Source organism: Genypterus blacodes, unplaced genomic scaffold (assembly GCF_046128005.1).
Source record: "Genypterus blacodes isolate CSIRO-AG114 ecotype Tasmania unplaced genomic scaffold, CSIRO-AGI_Gbla_v1 ptg000058l_1, whole genome shotgun sequence".
NCBI lineage: Eukaryota > Metazoa > Chordata > Actinopteri > Ophidiiformes > Ophidiidae > Genypterus > Genypterus blacodes.
This window is the reverse complement of record NW_027466870.1, coordinates 1,906,069-1,927,021: the sequence shown is the minus strand read 5'-3', so window position 1 is coordinate 1,927,021 and position 20,953 is coordinate 1,906,069. Positions and strand designations below refer to the sequence as shown.

General features: G+C 46.9%; 1 protein-coding gene across 1 annotated transcript in view; it reads right to left on the bottom strand.

Annotated features, from left to right (window-relative positions):
• Window positions 1-14,770, bottom strand: part of sema6bb (sema domain, transmembrane domain (TM), and cytoplasmic domain, (semaphorin) 6Bb) — a 109,583-nt gene extending 94,813 nt beyond the window's left edge. The window contains exon 1 of the mRNA XM_076153253.1: window positions 13,858-14,770. The gene's annotated coding sequence lies outside the window, so the exon portion shown is untranslated. The remainder of the gene's footprint in view (window positions 1-13,857) is intronic.
• Between the last annotated feature and the right edge of the window lie 6,183 nt (window positions 14,771-20,953).

Below are 20,953 nucleotides of genomic sequence, written 5' to 3'. Positions count from 1 at the left end.
GCACATAACATTTTATTTGATAGTTTTGCACGGTTTCCGTCGTGGATTTCGGCGATCAAGATGTCATCGAAGAATAGTTAACGATGTGTGTGTGACCCCCGACCGCCGACGACACAAAAGTTAACTTCGGCAAACTCTCTCTCGCTCAGAACTAGGGAAACAAACACTGCCAAGCACAGAAACATTCTACATATATAAACCAACCACCAAGTGCACATAAAAACACAGCCACACACAGTAAATCACAGTCCAAATGAGATGGAGAGACGGAGACGGAGAAGGAGAAGGACGTATCAAAGGTCTGCATGCAGCCGCCGCAATGATCGAAGACTCAAATGACTCAACACGAGTGGGCATTGGGATTTTTTTTTAACGGGCCGGTTTGCCAGGAAAGGCTTTGGCAGGGGTTTGCTGGTTGACTGTGGCCCACTCTGGTCCAAGTGTCTAATCAGTCACCCCAAACGAGAACGGTAATGTGATGCAGAAGAATGAGTCCAGGTCCTCAGAGTCGAGTCCCAGGAGAGCTGGAAGAGAAACTAGCTGCCTTGGCTGGAGACACGTGGAGCCTTAAAAATAAGCAGTCACCCCCCCGCACACACAAGGAGATTTGCTCAGCACGGCTACTTAGGCGCCTGACAACAATAACAAAATGTCCTGATGTATACACACACACTAAATAACCATATTTGCCTCTGAAAACGCTCTGACAAAATCAATATTACTCTCCTGTTAATCATGCTGATGCAAGGCGTCTTGGGGGTGGAAAAAGGGCTACGGCACTTGCAAACAAACACACACACACACACGCACACTGGATCAGATAGGACACAGCCAGGTTATTCCTATAAGTAGCCACTCATGTGCGTCTGGGTCCTTTAGGATTTAATTGAAATTGAAACTATTTTGACAAAATGGAGTGATGCCACTACACAGACACTCCTGAGGCCGACATCTGTCAGAACTCCTCAAAGAAGCAGGAAGAAATCAGTCCGTCTTTGATCTTGAGCTGCTGTGTGTGTGTGTGTGTGTATAAGCTTGCTCGTGCTGAAGTGTGCTTTCCTCTACATTTCTGTACGCGGTTCGAGTCGAGCCTCGGCCTGTTTCTCTCTCCCCTCTCTCTTCCTTCTCTCTCCCTCCCGCTCCGTTCCTCTCCAGACTCTTCATTAGATTGTGTGTGTGGGTACTAATGAGTGATACCAAAAACCTGCCGGGGGGCTCAGCTTCACCCCTCTACCCGGCCCAGGGTGGCCCGGGGAGAGCATCACCTCTCAGCTCCTCTGTCTGTGTTGGCTCCGTGCCTGGTTTTGCCGACGGTGTTAAGGAACATTAATGAGCCTGAGCTCTTTTCACGGAGCCTGCGACAGCGAGGGTGCGTGTGTGTGTGTGTGTGTGTGTGTGTGTGTGTGTGTGTGTGTGTGTGTGTGTGTGTGTGTGTGTGTGTGTGTGCGAGAGAATGTGTGATAAGACTGATGAGTCCTTTTGGCTGCTCCCTGCTCCCCTCCACCTGGAGCCCCTATCCAAGAATCTATTCATTTCAATCATGCGAGTAGCCCGGCAAGATTGCTTGATTGCTGGCGAAGCGGCCACAGAGGCACTCACACACACACACACACACATACACACACACACACAGACGCACTCACAAATTTCCCTATCGCTTCTGTTTCACACTCACAATTGTAATCCTGGCACACTTGTAATTTCGCCTCTATAGTTTAGCCTCAAGAGAGAGAAACTAATTTCAGGAGTGAAAGGGGGATTATCTGATGCAAGAGAAATCTCCCCACCTACAGACAAAGATATTGATGTAGCATTTTCATGTGAACAAAAAGTGTCTGAAAGCCGGCTTCAGCTTGGGTGGCACACTCTCAACCAAGAAGCAGGAGTCTGGCGAACGACCAGCAATTACTGCTTATCAGCACCGGCGACCGACTTCACAATGACAGGGGAACGCCGAGCTGATGGTCCAGAAAGAAACAAAACAAACAGAAGTGACTGCACACGGCGTAATCAGCCGCTCTTCACTTTTGCTTTTTTTTGTGAATTTGTTAGAATCCAAGTGACAAACCTGCCGTAAACATATAAATAGGAAGCGAGGCGGTCGCGGCGATTGTGACGTGGCGGCCATTAGAGGGTGTGAGTGTGCACACGTCAAAGAGGGAGTGTGACAGAGGAGTGTTATTATATTTACACAGGTGCTGTGGCAGGGATACACTCGGCCGTTTCTTCTGGGGTTTGACTCCAACCGCCGTGACGAATCTCCAACCCACTTCCTCCCTGCCTCACTGCATTATTATTACCAGTGCGGGGCAAAGGGACACTGTCATATTAACCTACCAACCTACAGAACCCTTTTCACAGAAGCGTGGGCACACACTCACACACAAGCACACAAACCCTCTCTGCTCAACTGCTAAACAAGCCAGAGGAAACCATGGAGACACCCACAGAAGATGAGAGAGCATCCACGTTTGTAGCCAGCTGGTTAAAGCCCAGGAGACAGTAAATTAACTTAATCTGATTAGAATTTGAAAAGCAGCAAAGTAAACGCACGTAATGCATCCAATTAACAGAAGAGAGGGCAATAAATACTGAGCTAACAGCAGTCGCTACCTCTGCCTGGGAAACAGTTCCAGCAAACTATGCTTTGAGGCGGTTTGTGCCACTTTGGGATCATTTGTCTCGGGCGCAGAGAGGTGGTTTGTGATCTACGACGGGATAAAAGCATCTGGACGCGTGTGCCATATTGTAAACAGGTGATGAACGCATTACCTTAAATGCTAAAGCCTGATTGAACAAAGAGGGAAACGTGGCGAGTAACAGTGGGAGAGAGAAAGAGAGAGAGAAAGAGAGAGAGAGCCGGACAGTAATTGGACCAGATGTCTTGAGAGTCTTATCTTATGTAAGAGGACAGAGATGTGAAGTAAGGAGCAAACAGCGGAGGCCCGTGAGCTTTCTCTCTATTACAGCGCTGAGGCCTGGAGCTTCTTACAGCCCGAGCCACGCACAACTTCAAAGATACTTTGTTGTGGCTGTTAATGGTGCCGATGACAGCGCGGCGGATCTCTGTGCCAGGTGAGACGGTCCGAGCCGTAAAAAAAAAATTAATTATTAATCAACCTTGCTCACCGGGGGAGGACGACTGGCGCTGTTCAGGAGACGCAGTAAGAAAAAATGGAACTCGGGGAATAACTGCCATCTTTAACATTTGGCAGGAGCCGAGCTCACCAGTGTTTCTGTAACTAAGCACTCGCTCCCTCAGGGCTGCACAATTAAAGGCTCGCTCAGTCAGAGTCATCAATTACCAAAAAATAGACGAGAGGAAAATCATTTCATTACGAGACGGAGGCCCGGCTGCTTAGGAGGCGGAGATGAACGCTTATCCATCGGCTACGAGTTCCTTTGATGACTTATTTACTCACTATTATCCCGACAGCGCCGCTTTTATTGTAACTCTTCGTGCAGCGTGCGCACAAGTGGAAAAACTCTGTCAGCGCTGTTCCCGTGTTACAACAACGTTAACGCTTCGTGGCGCAGGACATATCTCAGGCCTGCAAAAGCTCACTCTCAGGCATCTTCTCTGCTGTTTATTGCGTTAGTTTAGACTCGGGGATCGAGTTTCCTTGGCTGCTGCACGGAGCCAGGGGAGAGTGTGGCTGCTTTTCAAATGAAACCGACGGAACCCGGCGAAGCTATTTATATGAAGCAAGCAGATAATTGCTGAAAAGGTTAGAACAGCCACAGCAAAGAGTGAGCTGAGTGCTGATGTCTATACAACATGTCTGGCCATCACAATGACGATGTCGCCCGGTAAGGACACGGGAAGAAAAACACAAAGAGGAGCCGCTGCTGCCACAATATTTATATTGTCTGACAAGAGGGTTGGCTGGTGAGGATGAGGTACCTGGAGGAGGGAGCCATTAAACATCAATACGGCTTTATCAATGCTTCAGGAATAAAACAAAAAAAGTTATTTGCCTCGACGTTTTCAACTTTTTTCATCAGATATATCACTCCGGTGGACTTGTTCGCCCTTCAATGCCTCCATATGCCTCAGATGAGCGGTGGGTCCATGTGCTTCAGACTGCCCACACTCAAAGGTGGGCACAAAAGCCTGTGGAGTGTGTGAGTTTTAGTAATCTGGACACCATTAATCATATAAACAGGGCGAAGGGCAGAGAGAAATTAGAGCTCTACCTGCTTTCACACCTCAACACACTTCACCAATAGCTGCATGGACCGGCCTTTAGCCTGGCTGCAGGGCACTCACATCTATTCATTCATATCATTTTAATATTTATAACTGTTAGACAGTTATGGCTTATTTCAAAGTGAGAAGAGCAGTGGCCTTTAGTTCTGATCTGTAATTACCACTGCGATGTCTGTAGATATAAATCTTAGTAAATCACCAAACGTCACCAATTTCTGAGTTTATAATGAGCCATCAAGCTGAAGACTAAGCGTGCTCACTACAAACACTAACGCGGGAGGAAAGAACACACCAACCACAGTGATTTTTCACAACCTGGCAACACAAACATGGTTCTTATTAGCGGCTGATTTCTGATGTGCCGTAAATAATTTATTACCCCCGAGTCACAACGCAGAAGCCATTTATAAAGTATGCATTGTTAAATGTGGTCCCAAACCCAACAGCCTGGCAGCCCACATGAAGCAGAGAGCAACCACACCACCAAATCAGAACCAACACATGCCACATGTAGAGAAATCCCACAAAGGGCCAAAAGTAAAAATCCATCCTATTACCCACAACTACAATTAATGTAAAGTGACAAGCACCAACACAATGCTTGAGGTGGTACAATTTAACTATCATGTAAAAGACACAACATACACTAACATCCTATAATCAGGATGAAACAACGACACCGTCAGCACTCAGCTGCCCAGAGGGAGGAGGAGAGACATATCTGAAGTGATATCACAACAAACACACACCACCATGATGAAAAAGGAAACTTTTGACACTGATTTTGTCATTATTAAGGGTTTTTTTGCACCTGAACTTCCTCACGTGCTGCACACACACACACACACGTGAGATGCACTTCTACAGCAGAACGATTCAACGATCGCTGCGACGAGAAGCTTTGTTGTTTTGTCTGTCAATCTCCACTGTTTGTTAGGCCATAAAACAAACAGCCATTTAAATTAATGTCACTTTAATAGGCATATCCATGACACATTCGCCGCATTGGCACAAATACACACCCTACCAGTTGGGTAGGTGATTGTTTTGATTATGCATACACACATTCACTCACTCACACACTCACTCACGCGTTCATTTCCCCCGAGCTTCCTCAGCAAACTCATTCAGTCAGTCAGCTCGCCTCGTCCCCCTCGAGTCCCACTTTGCCGTCTGCACTCAGTGAGCAGGAAAAAGCAGGCTGCTCCCTCGGAGGCTTATCACACGAGGACGATGTATCATTATATGGCAGAGGTCGATAGATGCATAACAACCTGCCAAACCTCAAGATTGGCAACGTGAGTCAAGCACAAACACTCCTCCGTTGCAGATGTGTGTGTTTGCCCAAGTCTCCATCAACACCATGTGGGAGGTGTGTATGGTTGCATTCTTGTGATTATGTGTGTGTGTGTATCACACTGTTCTAAGCAGGGAAAATCTTGGAAGTGTCCATCTGATTGGCGCCATGAGATGAGGGGCGCTGGCCAAGACTCCGGCTCCAAGGCAACACGGTGGCGCGGATTGATGGAGGATGACAGCGGCCTACATCAGATGTTTAGAAGCAAATCAAGCCGTCAAGAATGGAATCCAGCGAGGAGATATCACATCACAAACGAAAACTCCTTCCTGTCTTCCCCCCCAACCCCCCATTTTCCTTCCCACAGAAGTGAACATGCGAGTGAACAAGCGGGTGAAAGGAGAGGGTGAAGCCTGGTCTGAGCCTGTGAATGTCACAGTCACTCATCGCAGCCTCCCCTCTAAGTGATGCAGACAGAGAGCCATTCTGATTGCCCCACCAGTCAAGCCAAGGGGTGAAAAACATTTACATGCAAATACAAATGACCCACTAGCCAATGCGAGCGTGCACACTACGGTATTCTAAACGCACAGCAACCGCACAAAACTCGGCACAGAGGACTTGCCAATCAACGGCTCTATTGAAGCAGCAGCCAGGCTTTAGAAGTAGCCGTTATGTGTGCGGTATATCAATTATTTTTTGCTTTTGTGGCTTATTGGCTCGTGACGGCTATTGTCACCACTTTCCCCATCAAGCAAAATTACCGATAATGAATTCAGACAGGGACATAATGTATCGCATTAATTCTACATCGCTTAACATTCCTCTCCTTCCAATTTACAAAAACGCCGAGCATCTTGACAGTCCGTCCTGATATAATGTATTTTCCGTCTACGTTCAGCAATCCATAAACCATCATGAGTGTCTCTCTGGAGTGGTTAGTATCAGGGGACAGATTGCGTGTGGACTGGGCTGGCGTCGCGGGTCTCCGGGGGTCTTGGACGAGGGGGAGACCCTGGCTCGGTTCCTGGCTGTCACCCACGGCTGGGATACTTGGACTGGGAGCCGGCCTGCTGTCACCAGACCTGTTGCCTCCAGATGGGCCCTGGGTCTGACTCTGTGATTGCCGCCCTCAGAGAACACACTCGCCGCCCTTGCCCCCCTCGCCCTCACCTCCTACGCTCCTTGTTTCGTCTCATAAGTACATCAAACTTGACCTTCTCGTCTCTCCTCATTCTTTTGCCCACACCACACTTATCGAAAAAATGCCCAAATCGCTTTTCTTTTGTTCTTAACCTTGACATTCATCCGTGGTTTCATGTGACGCTTTCATCTCGACTCTGACTCATTGGCTCCAGTTTCTTGGCTGAAATCCCCTTTGTGTATGGGGCATGTGTGTATGTGTGTGTGTATGTGTGTGTGTGTGTGTGCTTGTACACATGCCTGGGTGATGAGCAGACGCACAGCACAGCAAGACCCCTTTGATTCCACATAGCAGAGACTCACAGTGCGGCTGTACATTAATTGGTGCTTCAGAACCGTTAATTTAGCTCAGTACAGTGAAGGACCCACTTTCCTTCCACAGAAACGGCACAAGCATCCCCTCAAGACTCTCCCGGTCTGTCCCCGTCCCTGCCCGTGGCTTTCCTTCTGCTCGGCACCTCCCTGCTCCTCTTCTCCATCTCCAATTACCTTATACTTAAGCTTCAACCCGTGAACCATCCAGACCTTGTCACTGCCTTCTAATATCTCGATTACTCTCTTTTTTCACTCCACCACGCCGCTGCAGAGTGAAGAGAGACAGCAGGTCACAGTCGCCTCTCTGTCCCTCCGCCCTCTCCGCCCTCTCCGCTGCTGCCCGGACCCAAAGCGCAGCCGGCCAAGTTTTCTTTGTGGGTTTTTTTTCAGCATGACTGAATCCATCGAGTCACTGAACGCATTAAGCTGTTAATTACCTCAAAAGCACAAAACAAGCGGTGGTTTGGCAGCAAGACAAAACTGACTTTCTCCTCTTCCAGATTCAAAAATGTATCCCGCGACACCGACGAGTCGAGAGCAAAAGCCAATCAGCAACAGCAGAGCCCGAAACAGCAACTAGTAAACAATTCCATCAAGGGCAGGATGAGACAACGCCGACGAGAACATTCTCATTTTATTTTTGCAGCTTCTCCGAGACCATAAAACGACAGGATAGAGCCATTTGGGCTGGAAGTTCCCCTAAGAAATGATTTAGCTATAAAACAGCAGCGGGATAAAAACAGCCGAGCCCACGGGGCATCGTTTCTCCAGATCCATGCTGTGCTGATGCGGGAAATGATTCAGGATGTGTGTGACCGGCATCCTCACCAAAATAGCCATCTTCCCCCAGACTTAAACTGTGGCCTATTTGTTATCTGTTTAGTGATTACAGAAACCTGCCCTCAGGAACCCGGTGCAGGGGGCACAAGAGTGTGTGTGTGAGAATGCTATCATAGCACAACTGTCACAGTCTAAATGGGATTGCAGTGTCGCTATCTGGCACTGGATTTTCCATGCCAGGCTTGGTGCTTATGCCGAGTGTGTGTGTGTGTGTGTGTGTGTGTGTCAATGTGTCAGTGTGTATTCATGTATTCCTACAATATAGGTGGTATATGGGTCTCGGCTGTCCTCCTCCTTCCTGGCTGTGGCCCCTCATTAGTCTCTTCTCTTGTTAACAAACTGGGGCTCTGGCGACATAGAGACTCCATAGGCGAGTGTGAGAAAGACAGAGTTGCGGAGTGTGTGCGAGTGTCTGTCTCCGAGTGTGTGTGTGTGTGTGTGTGTGTGTGTGTGAAAGACAGAGAGAGAATAAGAAGGGAGAAAGCAATGTGAACACAGCTTAATGACAAGCAAACAGGCCATGAAAAACATTCCGCTCACACACACAAACACAAACACACACACACACTGTTTATTCACATCCAGGAAGTAAACCTTCATGTCCTTCTCCATCATGTCTGCCTGCCTTTTCATCCAGATTCCCACAATATCACTTGTGAGCCGCTGCCAACAGAATGGAATTTATACTCATGGAAATGTCTCTTTTCAGCGCTCCGGCGAATGGAAGGACACCCTATACTTACTGTATACAGATATGGGAAGGACACACACACAATCCTATGCCAACCAGGAAACATGCGGCCATATTCCGCCTTTGGAAGTACAATAAGCAGATATGGAATGCCAGTTGAACCATTGGGAACCATCTTCAATCTACAGCCACTTGTCCTTTGGCGACGGCAGCTGCACGCTTTGTTCCCGTCGTACTGCAGCACCTCAGGCTCACACAACATGATACTGCTGCAAGTTCTGCGAGATATTCTGTCACCGCTAAAGGCCATAGAAAAAAAGGAAAAAAAAAATTGAAATCATAGACCGAGGCGAGACTCGCCCTGTGGCCACCAATGAGGGCACCCATGGGAGAGAGCGTTCAAAGCAAAATGAAGGTGTGATTCATATCGACTACATCAAGAATCTTCCTTTGAACCCTTTTATCTCGGCCTGGCTACTTTGTCAGTGCATGTAAGCTTCGCTGAAGGACAGAGACGGAGTGAAAGAACGACAGGACTGACAAACAAGTGATGAGAAGATAAAAGCCAGCCAGCAAATGATGAGGGAGCAGCGCGGTGCCATTAAGGCTCTGTCCTCCGCAGCCTGATGCCTCTGAAAGCTCTCTCCAGGTGTGAAAACGCTCCTGTTAGAGGAGCCAGAAAATGTCCCTCTGCTCATGCGCAGAATATTCTAATAACTTCCTCTATGTAGTTTGCAAATGTATGGTTGACCTCTATGTAGTTTGCAAATGTATGGTTGACAACGCCGCTGTTGTTGCGTAACAGGCAGAGCGTGTATCCCATGACAATATGATGTCAGGGCAGCTGACAGCTTCCAGGTTCTCTGCCCACACCGACACCACGAGCTGGCGTCTTCAACAGGCGATTGATCCACTCCGCAGAGCGTTCTCTCCAAAAGCTCAGTTTTTGGGGGGTTGCAAATGCAGTTAGAGGGTCTAAATGGGGGAGGTGGACCCACTGAGGTCACCCTTATTGCATTTTAATGGGGGGCTGAATGATCCTTGACCCTTCACTGGGCTGTGGTAGCACCTAGTCCGAGATCAAACCGCCAAGCATGACGAATGGCTGGCAGGCATCTGGCCCCTCAAGAATGAATGAGTGTGTGTGTGTGTGTGTGTGTGTGTGTGTGTGTGTGTGTGTGTGTGTGTGTGTGTGTGTGTGTGTGTGTGTGTGTGTGTGTGTGTGTGTGTGTGTGTGTGTGTGTGTGTGTGTGTGCGATGGCTACGCAGGTCAGAGACTAACATGTTTATCCTGCTGCTATGGAAACCCCAGCAGTAGCCTTGGGCAAATAACAACAAGTAAAGCTGCTATGTTCAAGACAGAGAAGGAATATGAGAATATGAAGGTGTGTGTGTAAGTACAAGTCTCTCTCTCTCTCTCTCTCTCTCTCTCTCTCTCTCTCTCTCTCTCTCTCTCTCTCTCTCTCTCTCTCTCTCTCTCTCTCTCTCTCTCTCTCTCTCTCTCTCTCTCTCTCTCTCTCTCTCTCTCTCTCTCTCTCTCTCTCTCTCTCTCTCTCTCTCTCTCTCTCTCTCTCTCTCTCTCTCTCTCTCTCTCTCTCTCTCTCTCTCTCTCTCTCTCTCATCAGGCCCTCCTTTTCACCTTCTCTTTCTCCCGGCTCCACATGCTAAGTGGGAACATTGTTCCGGTCAATTTGTCCCATTCAGGGTCCCAGTGGGCAGTGTCCCTGCCTTGACAGCTCGCAGACAGAGACCACACTGCCTGAGAGGCCTTGACATCAAGGTCCAGAGAAAAGAGAGAGATAGGGGGGAGGGAGGAGAGCAAAAGCTGAGGAGAGAAACGGGAGAAGAAAAGTATGGAGGGGAGCAGCAGTGCGGAGAGAGCAAGTAGGGAAACAATGCTGAAGAGAAAAAGGGTTAAGACAGAGAAAGTCTATAAGTCAGGCTTCTCTGCAGCGACAATACAGCTCCTTTAGGTGGCTGTAAAACCAGGGAAACACACACTCTTTAGAATGGACGCTGCAGGGGATCAATAGGAAACACACATGGTCTCACAAACATATCTGGTGCAAGGTTTCATAGCTTAAGAGTCGTTAAAAGGAAACCCAAGCTAAGGGGACAATGTCTTTAGTGTACAGCTGTGGACAAGGAACCACGTTAATTGCAGTCTTAAGTGTAGACACACAGTAGTGCGGGGAGGCAGGGAGGGTAAAGGGGGAATGGGGGGTCGTTGTTCTGGCCTAGATCGCATTCCCAGTCCTGCTCACACCTCTCCGTTAATTTACAAACCATATTTGAAAAATTGGGAAAAACACTTGCATGCCTGAATCCATACAGCAAATGAGGCTTTGACTGGCCGATCTGGGAAAGTTATTGCCGCACCAGGACCACAGGTGACGGACCCCCTGGACCCGCCCACTCCAACCCCTCCCCAGCTGGGGTGTAAGGGGGAGGTGGGGACGAGGGGATTAGGTCCCTCTGTGTAACAGCACCTGTTATTTCACCCAACACAGGACACAACACTTGCTCCGAAAGCAAAGAGTGCCGAGCGGCTGTTGGTGACAAAAAGCAGGCAGAAAACAGGGCGCCCATTCAAGCGTGGCTGGACTGAGCTGAATCACACTTGTACACGGGCACAGACGGCCTGAATCGCAAAACACTCGCACACAAAAGCCATACAAGGCAGGAAGGCAAACAGACGCGTTGTGATTTAACAGTGTCGCTTATGACTTGGGGCCTTTCACACACACACACACACACACACACACACGTACGCCGCCCATGTCATACTCATGCTTTGACCCAAACACACACACAAATCCTGCAAATGACTAGACAATTCAGACTGCATGGATCTGTCAGGGGTGTGTGTGTTTGTGTGTCTGTGTGTGTGAAGGATTCAGCAGATTCCCACAAATTAAGTTACTTTATAATACAACACTGGGCACTTCTAGCAAAGGATTAGCTGAGCTCCAGTGAGCAGTTTGTTAAGCTGTGAGGGGGGGAAAGCACTGGGGAAGGAAGGGAAAACATCGCCAAAAACTGACATCAGCATTGGGACCTCAGAACGCCACAAACCCCCGCCTGCTTTCCCCTGCGCGTACATTTAGCCTTGTTATCTCGCTCTCCATTGACACAGAATTCTGCTTCTATATTAAGGCTTTTTTTGTGTGTGTGTCCCCGGCTGGTAACTATGGCTTTGTTCCATCGGGGCTTCTCCTCTAATCACGGTGTTACGCTGTTCCTTCCATTCCCTTTTCCTTATGTTTGCCTTACATAATTCTCAGCTCACTCTTGCACCCTAATGAATCATTTCACTGGCAAGAGCAATACTTCCAACAAGCCGGTTATTTATACACCTACTGAGAAAACATTTATGCCCCTCCTCCCTCCCCTACCTGCATAAGAAGAAGTGAGAAAGTTGAGAGTTGACTAAGAGGCTTCACAAATGGCGTATATGTTGCAGTGTGTGTTACAAGTATCCATGCTTTTCTGCAGTCTTGGTTTCGGGTCTTGTGCTTTGACTCGAACACGCCGCCGTGTCCTTGGCTTTTAAAGCAAATTAAAATGATTCGCCGTACAAATTGATCATAGAGTGCATCAGACAGGCGCTTTTCCTTTTGCCGGCTCTAAGTTTGTTCCCTCTGATAGAAGGTCTCCTGTAATTGCCGGTGGTGGCATGATGGGGCCCATGAGCGGGTGTCAGCACATGAGAGAAAAGGTCAGCACTCCTCTTCTGTCGAGCTGAAGAGGCAGCAACAAACACACACACACACACAGACGCAGTATCTACTTGAAGATCATCCCTCCTTTCATCCCCCTCAAGTTTAATCTCTGATTCATCCCTTTCTTCTGATTTTCCCACCACCCACTGATTCCTCCCGCCTCATCTTTGCCGGAGAAGGCGACGCACGCATGCAGGCACGAAGCGACATCTGGAGGAGCATCTGAGCGGCAGGGACCGACGCTCAGGCAGCAACCCCTGAGTCCAGGTTGTCGGCATGGGTGACAACCTGGAATTAAAGAACGTCTCTCCCTTCGAGTCTGACTGACAGAGGAGGCTGAGGGAAAGATAAGTGGAGGCGGTGGCGTTCCCTGGGCTGAGTCTAACCTTGCATTAGACGTGGAGTGTTGTCTCACTTTCTCTCAATGTGCCTTTCTTAGGCTCCCTCGCTATCTCTCCTCTCACACATAGGGCTCATTATGGGAGTGCTCTGACCCCTTGGGACTTCACTTACTTCTCCCTCGCTTTCCAGTCCACAAACCTCCAAGTTGCACAAAAGGCAGCTGAAAGGCAATTTGAATTTGAAACAGGGGCCACAACAAAAACACGCAGCTCCCCAATGGAGAAACTTTAGAAGACTTGGGGCCAACTACTCCAGAGTTAGCAGCACTGACACACACACACAGACACACATACAACACACACACAAAGAACTCAAATGTGACTCTGACACTATCCAGACAATATGTTTGATGTACAGTAAAGTCAGTAGCTTCAGGTGAAAGACAGAAAGAGACGGGCTCTGAGTTTGGACACGGGTTCACTGGGCAGACATCATACAATACACACTCACACACACACACACAGCAAGAGAGAGAAAGAGAGAGACAGAGACAGAGAAAGAGGGAGAGAGAGAGAGATTTGGACACAGCCTCTGACTTCTAGAGTTCTGCAAATCATTGGATGGACATGAGATTCTGTACTAACGCTTTAAATTTAAATACAATTAAAACAAAAACCCTTAAATGAAGCGAGAAACGCCTCAAATCCCACAGATCACGAAACAATTGGGTGAGGACAGAAACTGCTTAAAGATGGTCGAGTAGCAGAGAGGCATTAGGATGAAGAACAGTTGTGATCATGAACTATGGGAAAACAGAGTCATTATCTCAGTCAATACACAAATGTCAGCCATTTTCAATTTCACGATCCATCTGACTCAAGTCGATATTCAATCAATGGATGGACGGCGAAGCGCCCGATCAGGCTCCGGACAGCTGAGAGAGAGAGAGGGTTTGTTTTGTGCGTAGCTGCAAGCTACGCAGTATAAAAATGGAGAATTATACAATGAGTTGAGCAGCGACGTGATAGATTACAGAACATCTACTTCTTATATATTGATTATTGGCGTTTTAGCTACAATCCCGCTTCATTTCATTTGTCTGATCAGTTGCAACCGAATGTATCCAAAGCATCAGGAGCCTGTGGACCAGAGCGCACCGCCAGTCCAGCAGCGCCAGCACCACCGGTACCAGCACCACCCACACCACACACACACACACACCACAGGACAGACTTACCCTCTGATGATCCGGTAACAAGGTGATGTGTAGAGTCAATTAGAAGCCTTCGAGTCCCGCTGGATACAAGAAAACCAAAACAACAAAAAAATCCGCGACAGATCAGAGGAGCGAGGAGGCTCGTCAAGTGCGCACTGGAGCCCAGGGAGGGGGTTTGGAACCTACTCCGCCCTGTCGCACCTGTCTCTGGCAAAAACTGATCCCGTACGCCGGCCTGACATCCCTAAGACAACTGTCTCAGGGGTTGTGTGTCCGCGCCCCCCCCACCCACCACCACAACCACCAACACCACCCCGCTACTGGTCTCAACACACGCACACACAGACACACACACTGACACGCACACGCACGCACACAAACACACGGCACCACCTGTCCCCCGGTGCAAAACAAGCCCACAAAAGAGCTTCTATGTCGCGCCACGACACATGGCCATTCCCCGTTAGTCTCTGCAGCAATACTCCCTCTCAGATCCGAGATCCCCCAAGTAATTTAGAAAGGAGGAAGCTGTGACTGATGACAAAGAGATCGCAGTAACAAACCCCATCCAGCACTCCGCCGGCACCGAACCAGCTGCGACGTTTGGAAAATTACATCTGCCGCACAGTTTGTTCGCCCAGTTGCTTGATCAATCTCCGATCAGTCCCCGACAATAGTTCGTCTATTCTGCCGCCGCTGCTGCTGCTGCGCACGACTGTTTGTGCTGCTGCTCTGTCATTGCTGCGTCTTCGTCTCCTGGATGTCTCAGTGTTGGGGAAGAAAGAGTGAGACTGTCCCTCCCGCCTGCCTGCCTGCCTGTCTGTCTGTCGGTGCTGTCTGTCTCGCTTATGCGTCCCGGTGGCGAGCGCAGTCTCCGGATCCGGCGCGGGGCAAAGTCCCATTCATCGGTTTGGTGAGAAATATTCCCCCGCTGCTGGAGGAGAAGACACGCAGGAGCGGTTGGCAAAGGTGGGAGGACCGCGGCGTTTGTCTTCTAGCGGTTACACGGGCAAACAGCACTTCCAACGCTGCTCCCTGCTGTCATCCACACGCTCCAAACGCCTGTTAGTGCCAAAACCTGAAGCAGAATTATGCAGCCACTGGAATGGAATTGATTGATGACTAATTGGTTTTAATTTCGAGGCGCCAATTCCCTAAAAACCCCTCTAATGAATGTCGAAGTCACTTAAGTTATTGCCACATAAAGTTCCAAACTCGCTTATATCCGCTAAAATGTCCATGGGAATAAAAGTGAGTAATGATCCAGATGATTGTGCAGGCTTTTCTTTTTTTTTTTTTAGTCACAAGGCCAGAGGTCAAACCGGAGGCGTTTCTTGTGAAAAACTTGGCGTTGTTCTCGTAAATCTTAGTAAATGTTGTACAATGTGTTTCGAAATCACAAAGCTGAGTCAGACTAGTTTAGGGAGTAGACAGCATGATGTCATCACCACTACATCTGCTAAACTACTGACTGGGTTGTTAAGCATCAGGATAATGAGATGACATAATGAGGATGAAAGATGAGCAACACCACCACCTGTCATACACAGGAGTGGTTCTCAACCTGTGTGCTGTGGACCACCAGTAGATACCTGTACTGCCCTCTGGTGGCAAGACAGATTATTAGACAATTTTAACCTTTTTCTTTTTCAGCGTCTGGTGCCTCAGATGTGGCACTTGGTTCAAAACGCTTCAAGCACGAGCCTTGGATTGAACAATAACACACTGATTGAAAGATTCGACAAGCTTTCAATCTGCTGGGTTGAATAGTTCCTAGCTTCTTTTCATTCCTGAACATTTTATAGCCCAAATTCCCATCTTTTCTTATTTAATTCTAACACGCTTTACTTCATCTCCTTTCCATTTCTTCCAATTTCTAAGAACCCTATTTACCACGACTGCATAAACTACCTCAGAAAGCAACAGTCAGCGTATAACCCCCCATTTTTAAGCTCTTACTGTGTTTGCATTATTTCATTAAACGAATGCACCAGAGGAACAATTTAGTCTCATTATATCTCAGTAAGCAGCCACAAACAGAATAGTCATGCTGCACTTTGGGTGTGTGTGTGTGTGTGTGTGTGTGTGTGAATAGCAAATCAGCTGTGAAACTTCCTTCGACATTGCTTATCCTAATGCTAATGCTAACCCCAAATAGGAATGTAAATGGCCTGCCGTAAATCCAGAGAGGGCCATATGCCAAATTCATGTATATACTGTATGGATATGGATGTGTTTTATCTGTTAGGACCTTTCAACTTGGCCGGAGTCGCCACACTGACTTTCAAGCTTTGGATACATGAATAATTAATTGATGAAATAATGACTTCTAGGCTTAAAGGCTCGTGGCTTACTTATGCGTTTGGTTCGCTGCCCTTGAATACCAACTGGCCGTCGTAATAGAAGTACTTCCAGCAGGCCCGACTGCCTGACAGTCTGCTAATCAGAGATGGCAACTCTGATGACTCAAACTCTGATTTAGGGTAAATGGATTCAGTTGTTGTTGGGGTTGATTTCGCATGAGGTTATTATAGGAAATATACGCATGTTCCAAAATACACATCCAGTTTTGAGTTAAGACATTATGACCTCATGCGCAGAATTAAGAAAACTACGCCAGAAGTAAAGGTCTTTTAATAATCTTTTCAAGATGGTGAGCAGTATCTTTGGTTGATCCTGTGATTATGCTGTCTTGATCTTCTCGTAATATTCCAAGGAAAATGTTTAAAGGATTACCGATCCATACTTTCTTCTTGTCTTGCTGTTATCTGTCAGACAAAGCGATTACTCCGCATCAGATGGCACATTTGTTGTTTATTTGCACTTTTCTTCATCCCCTTCTTATCTTCATTTACACAGCCGAACTGTTCCCCTGCACCGGCAATGCAACACTCGTTCACATTACTGTTGTTCATCCTTTCAAGCTTATCATCTAATACAGCCTGTGCCTTTGTAGCTCCCCACAATTAAAACTCAAAAGAACGATTCCTTCCCCGGGACTATTGTGCAGTCTAGACAAGAGCCGCTAAAAGTCAACTTAAGGCTTGGCTGCCGCTCCAACAAAGGACACGTCTCGTCAGCAGGATCATTATTCAGGCAGTGCAGAAGTTTGACCAACGCTGGAATAGTGATGAGTTCTCCTCACATGCTTGATTTCTTCTTTCTCTCTCTCTCTCTCATACACACACACGCATACATTTCAGCATAAAGGAAAGTACAACAACATTCTCTATCCTCAGATTACATCGAGTTTAACTGAGGACAAGATAGTGCTAAGTGGCTGACAATGTGTGGAAAATCAATTAAAGCTGCCATGTGTGTCCAAATCCTGTGTCCAGGATGTGAAAACAGCATGAGGAAGAGAGAGAGTGTGTGTGTGTGTGTGTGTGAGGGCGAGAGAGAGAGAGAGAGACCTTCTTGTTTCTTCCTTCCTTCGCCTTGAAACGTGTTATTTAGGGAAATGTTGCATCAGTAACAAACTCTAACAAACAGGGAGGAAAAGAGGTCTGTACATAGCAACAGCTGACAGTACATATTTCTAATTTTAAACATCCAGATGAGCTTTTTTTTTCCCGCTTCCAACTACCTGCAAGAGTGAAACGATTCAGGACACGTAGAACTAAGAGCCGTGTTCAGCGATTGAACTCATTCCATTTAATCTCCTGTCAAACCATGCGTGCCCATATGAAATAAATAAAGAAACATTTGTTTTGTTTCTCCTCTTTCCTTTCATCCCACTCGGTGTGCCAGTGCAGGCGTGTGGCGAGACCCGCGGCAGATAAAAAAGAAGAAGAGCTGCCCCGATAAAGAGCGAAACCTGTGAGCTTTGATGGCAAATGCACTTTTTAATCTTCAGTGGATAAGAGGAGCAGCAGCCGTCCTCTGTCTGAGTTAAACAGCCGTGGCAGGAGAGGGTTAGGCCAGAGAGAATCCAAAGTTGGGTGACTTCTTCACAGTCAGAGCCTTTGTTTCCATTTCAGCAGAGCAATTGATGATTATTTGATAAAGTACATCACATTGTTCACCAAACCGTGACAGAGATACACAGGCTGTGCGGCGTTCATGTGACCTCACCGGCTCAGCAATCGTGGAAAGTGATGAACTTAAAAAGGAATAGTGCTGGCAAAACAGTGGTTAAAACAAGGAATAATTCCAGCAAAGTGAAATGTTAACACAGTAAGTATGATGATGACAAATCCAACACCCTGCACTCTGGATTGATTTTATATTTAGTTGTAAAGAGGACGTGATTCCCTTCTTTCAGTTGCACAATAGAAACGATCTTGAGATATTAGAATTCTGTTCCGACCTGACGCTTTAAATGCCATATTGATCTTCTGACGTGTTGATATCCATGGATTCCGTCGTTTAAATGAGACATTCAGAACAACAGCATTCTTTAAGATGATATACGAAACATATCATGCCTGACAGCCGCCTGAATGTGTTGAAAATACAGAAAAGGACCTTGATAGTGACAATGCTTGCTTAGTCTGCTTGTTTATTCAAACAATAACAGCACAGCCAGCTCAGGTTTTGGCTGGTTGGCATGTAAACAGTAGGCCAGCAAGGTCTGAATAACAAACGAACAACACTTACATACATTATTTATGTCCACGCTTATCGTCTGTGAGGAAAATAAGCAAACTCTATTTTATATTTACTCCGTTTTGCTGAGGTTATTCACTTCTGCAGAGTTTGTGCAGCGATCTTTCCCTGTGTGTGTGTGTGTATGTGTGTGTGTGTGTGTGATCTTTTCCCTCTGTGACAAACACTGACACTGACACTGACACTGATGATGCTGTGATTAACGCCGTTCAAATTAAATGTAAATACTAAATAATTTACTATCGCTTGATGAATAAACCTGATCCTCTTGCAGTAAATTACCAATCTAAATGACTGGATTATGGCTGCAAGGTACTGCTGAGACAGCCATCAATCTGTCATAATGAATGTGCACAGTGCAGGGGAAGAGAGAGAGGGTCCAGGAAATGAGTTGGGATATAGAAGTAGGATGGGTGAGGAGAAGAGGTGAAGGTAAGAGCGCTTTGGTGAAAGGAAAAGCAAATACGAGGAAAAGGAGGCAAAGAAAGAGAAAACTGCTGAATGGAGTGAGGATGAATGCGGCGTGTTCTAACACAGAGATCCCTTTTATACACAATGAAAAGAGAGGAAAAGGAGTGGAGGATCAATTTTTGCACTCTGCCTCACCTCTCCCACTCACAGGAGATGGCAGCGTGTTAAACCTTTTGTTTGGTGAAGGGTCACAGTAGCGTGCCGCCACTGTCAAAACTCATACAATCACAGCGGTAAAAGGAGCATAAATATTTCAGGATTGTTCGCCTCGTTCCATGTTTCCTCTTCTGCCCGCTGTGGCTGCTGACCCGTCGTCATGGCTCCGGGATTTGACAAAGATTGGCCCGAATCAGTCAGCGGGCTTCTGCTGCTACCGCTGCTACTCGAGACGGCAATAGAAAAATCATAAAACGCAGAACGAGCAGAGAAATGTGCGTTCTCTGTCGGCGAACGTTTGCGGCTGAAAGATGGCTACGTTTTGTTTCATTTCATCACATGTTGCATGCAGTGACCCAGCGTTTCCGCCGAGCACGAGCTGCAGCTAACAAATCTCTGAGATGATGTTTTTTTTTAAGGCCTGCTAGAGGTTCGCCCACAAATCACTTTTCCAATATACGCGGAGCTGAAGGCACAACAGTCATAAAAGGCCTGTAGCCAGTTAAGTTTTCCTTACAGGGCAATTTTACTCAAAAGATTAAAGGCAGTTACTTCCTCAAAGTTAAATGCATAAAATTAATGACTTTTACGAGCTTTCATTTGGAGCCTCCATTTTTCAAAGGAACATTCCTCCCAATGTCCAATTTCTAACGCACACTGAAGCAGATAATTCGTAGAGTTTTTCATTCGCTTGTCTAGTCTGCTCTGCTGGATAAAACAGGCCTAATGAGGGAGAGGGAGAAGAAAGAAAGAAAGGAAGGAAGGAAGGACAGAAGGAAGGACAGAAGGAAGGAAGGAAGGAAGCTTGAGCTGAAGAGAAAGAGTTGAATTCCTTCTGGGAATATTAATAGATATTTACCTCTTAGGAAATCATCTTTCTGCCTGAGTTGATTGGTTAGTTTGTTGGCAGGATTCCCTTAAAGGTTATGAAGTGATTCTCAAAATACTCTGCAGAAGGGCCCAGGGAAGAATCAGAGGAATTTTGGTGTGGTTCCAGGAATTTATGAAAATGTAGAGATGTAATTTCTGTCAGATATTCTGATCAATAAATCATAAAAGCTAGAATATCAATAACCAACAGTGTTCTTACCAACATGTGATCCAAGCTTGACCTCCTGTCTCCTCACTGTGTCATGATGTGATGGAGTACTTTTCTCACACACACACACACACACACACCAAGTAAGTGCATTACCTTCACCGCCGTTCTGCCTTATTAATACGCTATTGGGCGGAATATAGTAAGGGCAAAGGTTCATATCCCATTTCAACCTGGAGATGATTTGTAGCTGTGTCGCATGTTACTGATACCTCGTGTTGCAAGCCTCCGGAAATTTGTTGCAGGATGTTGGAAATCAGATTCCCCATCCACGGCGTAGTGCAGATTCGCAGTCGGATGAAACCAAGACGCACTAGTCAGCTATTAGAGGATGGAGACTAATTCCTACTGTTTGATACTTTTGACATTACAGGCGATGAAGAGCAGGAGCTGAAACAGGCGGACAAAGGGGGATGTCGCTGTGTGTGATGTGTGTGTTGTGATCTCCGCCCGGTACACCTGAGACATCTGGTGTAATGGTAAATATGAAACAGAGCAAGTGGTTCTCATTACAGTATAATTGTAGACCACATCCTTGCACGAGTGCTCTTGATGATGATGATGGATTCCCCATTGAAACAATTGATCTTCCTTAGTGAAAAGCTTCAAAAGACTGGAGCTGCACCTGAGATCCAAACATCTTGTAGTTTTAACAGGTCGCTCCCTCTCTTCAATTACTATGTGAGGGTTTGTGTGTGTGTGTGTGCTTTGCGTGTATACATGACTATGTGTTTGTTTGCTTTGTGTGTGCAGCGTTGTATTACATATATTGTCCAACAGGGT